Source organism: Benincasa hispida, chromosome 2 (assembly GCF_009727055.1).
Source record: "Benincasa hispida cultivar B227 chromosome 2, ASM972705v1, whole genome shotgun sequence".
In the NCBI taxonomy this organism is placed as follows: Eukaryota; Viridiplantae; Streptophyta; class Magnoliopsida; order Cucurbitales; family Cucurbitaceae; genus Benincasa; species Benincasa hispida.
In genome coordinates, this window is record NC_052350.1 from 48,437,419 (window position 1) to 48,443,006 (window position 5,588).

The 5,588-nt window shown below is 34.2% G+C and overlaps 1 long non-coding RNA gene across 1 annotated transcript; it reads left to right on the plus strand.

Annotated features, from left to right (window-relative positions):
• The first annotated feature begins 3,067 nt into the window (after positions 1–3,067).
• LOC120071447 lies at positions 3,068–4,721 on the plus strand. The gene is made up of 4 exons (XR_005480261.1): positions 3,068–3,542; positions 3,637–3,753; positions 3,843–4,010; positions 4,659–4,721. It is a non-coding gene; the product is annotated as an uncharacterized LOC120071447 (long non-coding RNA).
• Positions 4,722–5,588: the final 867 nt, after the last annotated feature.

Here is a 5,588-nt window from a genome sequence, read left to right on the forward strand (position 1 = left end):
GAGACAAAAGTCAGTCTTTTGTCTTGTAAAATTGAGTTCATTTCTGTCTTTATATCATCTCATCTCAGACAAAATTCAGTATTGAGTTCATTTTGAACTCAGGGACTTGTAGCAAAATGAATGAGGTAATGTGCATACGGCGGTTAAATAAAAGAACGATGGAGGGGTTGCTAAGTGAATTCCATCTCTTGAAATTATGTTAACAGCTCCTCACTTGATCTTGTTGAAATGGTAGGTTTATTGAGTCGATAAACTAGTCATTCTCACCCATACAAATCAAAGGACAATCTCTCATGAACAGGAGTCCATAACTCACTCAGGATTAAGACTAAGTTGCTAGGTCATCCTATTGAAATAGAAACCTAGCTAGTCAATGGAGTTACATCTAGTGGTTACTATTTTGTGGTCTAGTCTTATGCAAACTCATTGCATAGGATACCCCCACTCGCATGTTCCTTACACGGACGCGTTGGATCATTGCATTTGTATCAAATACAAAGTGGATCCTATCTATAGAGTCAACAAGATAATGTATCCAACCTTATCCATATACTATAGACCCTTTAGGTTGTATCTTGAACATCGTTCTCGTATGTCTCCACATTCAGTTCAAGAATCATTCAACAGTCTAGGATGTTAGTTTATTAGATTAGGGTTATTTAGACAAGATAAATACAAGATAAACAATGGTTATTTATTGCAATAAACATTAATAACACTTTATTAATGATCGGTCAAATGTTACATTTACTATCTATGAGTTTTGGGTATAAAACCCCAATGGTGGGTCTCTCCACTTAAAGTCTAAAAATTTGGAAAATAGGTTAAAAGGTATAATTTAAAAATGAGGTTACTTTTGGGAAAAAACTTTTTGGGTCAAAACTGGCAATTTCCCAATATAATCCCTATCCTTGGTCCCAAATTGTATATGGGAAAAGAAATTTCCCACTCCCTCCCTTATTCCTCATGTATTTGGGGATTGTCCACCTTGTTTGAGACAGGTCCACAAGCCTCAGCCCCACGGGTTTTTTGGACATCTCTAATCCCAAGTTTGAAAACAACAGTCAAGAGCCCATTTGGTTATTTTGTAGGTTTTAAGCACATTAAGGGTAGAGTCGGACATTGGTGAAGGAAAGAAGCTAAAACGGGCTAAAACTGAGCTAAATTGCATCAATCGGGAAGAAAGAATGCAAAATTATGAGTTCCCCTACTTGCACAATGTCACGGCATTCTATGATGTCGTGCTTGGCATCGTAGGACAGAAAGTACCATATTCGTGAAAAGCACACAGCGTCGTGGTGCTCCAAACTTGTTGCGTGAGAAATTTTCGTCAGTGTCGCAACGTTGTACCCTAGCACCGCAGTGTCATTGTGATTTTATAAATACTAATTTTAGTCACTTAGGTCAGGAGATCTCTGATTTCTACCGATTGAAACTCGATTTCTCTCTATTTTCCTCTTCTGTTTGTCCAGTAGATGTATTCAAACTTAATTCCATTGATTGACATGTCAATTATGGGCTAAGGTAATACTTTCTAGCTTGGGTTTTTTGGAGTTTTCTCTATTTTCATGTGTTTGTGAGTTTTTTAAATTTTATATTATATTGTTAGGTTCAATTCTGTTCTTATTTAGATTATAATCATATTATTTTACGTTTGAGGATTTTATGATTACCGCTTTGAATTAACATATAATAATCGTGACACTTGACTGTATATTGAATTGTAGGAAACAATAGGTTAGGTTAGCTTGTGAATCGAATAAAATGAGTATTGATCTAACTAACCTAGAATAGAACCAAACAGATATTTAATTAGGCAATTGAAAATTAGATATTCCACCTAACATTCCCTAAGGCTTCATACAATTAGGAGAAATTGAGATTTGCATACTTTTCATCGATTCAAATTGGCCTAATTAGTTGGTTAGGACGATTTAGTTAGCTTTTCTAATTAACTTAGTTAGGTGTAAGCAATTATTTAAGTTCAGTAATGATAATTCAATGATCAAATATTTTGAGTAGGGGAATTTGGTTATAACCCAAGCTAGGCTTTCTCATATATTTATTCAACCTTTTATTTGTGCCTTTATTTTATGCAATGAAATTTTATTTGCAACGTAACAATTTCAAACCCCTCCCCTAATCGGTTACCCTTGGGTTGTAAACTGTTTGATTGAGAAATTCAAGAGCTCCATGTGTTTAATTTGTGCTACTACTACTACATTAATTTTAGTGGAAACGATTTTAAATTATTTAGTTTAGATTTAGGCGACGAAATTCGTCTGACCACAACCAATTATGTATTTGTTCGAAGAAATTTCAATTGAAGAATTATTCTTCAAAGGTAAGGGTTTTGAACTCTATATATTTATTTTTCCTGTAAATTGTTGATTGCGTGTTATATTAATTGTTGTTAAATGCGTATTTTTTTGTTGTTTTACTGTAAAATTTTCATTCTATGAAATTTGGAAAAATTGGGATGATCCACTTTCGTTTAAGAATCCTAACAAGGTTCCTACAAAATCATGCTCTACCAATTGATAGAGTAAACAAGCATAGAGCGGAAGCTAATAGAATCATTGAGCACTCTAATTACATTTTTTCAAAAAATAGGGTTTCTAGAATGCATACATTTGTAAATTCCCTCTTGATCCTTGCTGAATTCCACGAACTTGTCTCCAAATCTCTAGTAAAACACCAAGAGGAGCTTCTCTACTATTCTTAGCCTTGGAATGAGTGGTGGAAACTCTAAATTGAGATGGATTAAGGTGGAAAAAGGAGAGGTTTGATAGTGTAACACCCAAAATTTTTATTATTAATGTAATTTCAGTAATTTTTATTAATTAAGGGCATTTTTGGAATTTTGGACTTTAAGTGTAATTGCAGAAATTTAATTATTGACGTTGGATATTATTCAATTTGAAAATTGGTGGCACGAATTAATTTCATTTTAGGAAGGAAAGAAATTTAATAAAATAAAGTAGAATAAGGAAAAGAATAAAATAAAAAGTTTATTTTATTCCCTTTTAAGTTATTATTATTATTATTATTATTATTTTATATAAAGAAAAAGAACCTTTCTCCTTCGTGAAAATGTGACCCCCCTCCTTAGCCGTTGAAACCTCATGCCACTCGATGTTTGCCATCGTCTGGACCTGTTCGGAGCTGAAGTCGAACGCCAGATCTGAGTCAGTCGCGCCTTAGTGCCCGCGTGTCGCTCTTTGTCTACGTTCCGAAGCCACCAGCGCTATTTCTAGCCCGCGTCGTGCCAGATCTGGAGTTTACCAGCCCCAACTTCAGCGTCAGCCACTCCCTCACACAACCTCGTTTGCCGCTCGTCCAGCGTGCCGCTCAGTCCATCACTACTCCTCATCGCCGTTCGCGTCGGAGCCTGTCGAGCGCCTCTGTTCTTCAGCTGTGACTCCCTAGTCAAGCCGCTCGTTTAGATCTTCTCCGCCGCCCGAGCCCAGCCATTGATCTCCGTCGGTCATTGCCTTCCTTCGTCGCTATTCGTCGGATTTTAGCTTATGGTGAAGTTTTGGGTAAGAAATGAGTCTTTTAGAATTTTCTTGAAGATTTTGGTTACTCAGTTTATTTTGGCTAAAATTTTTAACACCCATTATGTTTGGGCCATAGATTCAAGCATTGGAGGAATTTTAAGGTCGAAGTGTATTGTCAGGCATTGCACAGGATTAAGTTGGATTCGCAAATGGATTTGAGTTTGAAACTAATTTTTGACCAAGCAACATTTTGGTAAGTATATTAATCCTTGGAAGGATTGAATTAAAATGTAGTTGCTGGAATTTGTTTGATGTTCTAACCATTATTATTGAATTGCTTAGGTTGAGGCATTTGTTTGAGATTGAAGGTAGTTTGGAACAAACTACACTTTGGACTTTAGATTCAAGTTTTGGAGAAGTTTTGAATTTAGAAGCAAACAACTTGAATTTGATTCAGACAAAAATTTAGGTGTTAGAACTTTGAGGTGATCTCTGTCAAACCACTATTGGGTAAGTTATGCTGGTAATTTAGGAATAATTTAATGTTTAAAAATTGGGCTTAAAGGTTAAGATCGATTTTTATCCATGTTCTAGGATCTCATTTAAAAGTTGTGGAAAGCTAGAAAGGAGTTTGTATAGTATAACGATAGCATAATCAATGTATGTATAATCGATAGCATAGATTTATTTGTGTCTCCTTGGGGATTCACTAGAGATAGTGTTATCCTCCAGGATTCACCAGAGGTTATGTTTCCTTCGGGTCATCAGAGGTTGTGTTTTCTTCAGGTCACCAGAGGTTGTGTTTCCTTCGGGTCACCAGAGGTTATGTTTCCTTTGGGATTCACTATAAGCGGTGGTTTCCTTCGGGATCCACCAGAGGTTGTGTTTCCTTCAGGATTCACTAGAGGTGGTGCTTTCCTTCAGGATTCACCAGAGGTTGTAGGTCCTATGAAACTTATTAAAGATAGTAGGCATACTTAACTACAATAGGATAAAAATCAATTTTTCATGTATGTATGTGTCCCATGAGAACTAGAGAAGTTTATATGTTTCCACCAGAGGTAGGCATCTAGAGGACATAGATGCCTAGCTTGACCCCGGTAGTGGAGTTACTTACTAAGTATTTTATACTCATCCTTTCTCATGTTGTTGTTTCAGGTAAAGGTAGAGATGCACCAGCGATTGACAAGCGGAATCCGTGATCGAGCCACTGGGACCAGTTTTTATGCTTCCACTCATGATATTTAGATTTCTTTTCATATTTTTCAACTTTCAGTTTTGATGTATGAAACTTACTATTAATATTTGTTTCCAGACCTATTTATTATCATTTATGATTTATGGGTACCCTATTGTTTGTTCTTAATATTTGAATTTAATGATCTTTTGAATTTACCTTATTTATTTAGCATTTATTACACTATAAAAGAGTATCGTTGTAAGTTCCATGTATGCATGTGTTTAGTAACGGCCTAACTTGAATCCTAGGGAGTCGGGTCGTTTAAGATAGCGAAATAGTTTTGTTGAAAGCTTTTCAAAATTCAGATTGCATAGGCCTCAATATTCTGGATAATGAAGTATTTAACAAGTTCTAACATGCAAGCACTCATATATTCAGCTAATTGACACCTCAATTAGTACTAAGTGAGTGGGTAAAGTGTTAAAATTGTGAATAAATCCATTAACTAGTTGGAAAGCTTGGATAAACCTACTAAACACAATTTTAATTTTTAATTTAATCCAACTTAATTAAATTAAATTAAAATTTAATTTTTGAAATTAAAATTCCTAAATTGAAATTGATTTAATTTAAATAATTAATTAAATAAATTTAATTAATTAATTAAATAAGAATTTAATATCAAATATTAAATTAATAAAACACTTAATTTAAACATGAATCCCTATTCATGTAATTATATTTAAATCAATATTTAAATATTTTAAACTCTCCAATTTACGTTTGATTTCGATAAATTTAAACGTTAACTATATCGAATATAATTATCCAAACTCTTAAAAAATGAAATTGAACATTTCAAATTCAAACCCTAATTTGAAATTTGAACACTTCAAATTCGCTCAATA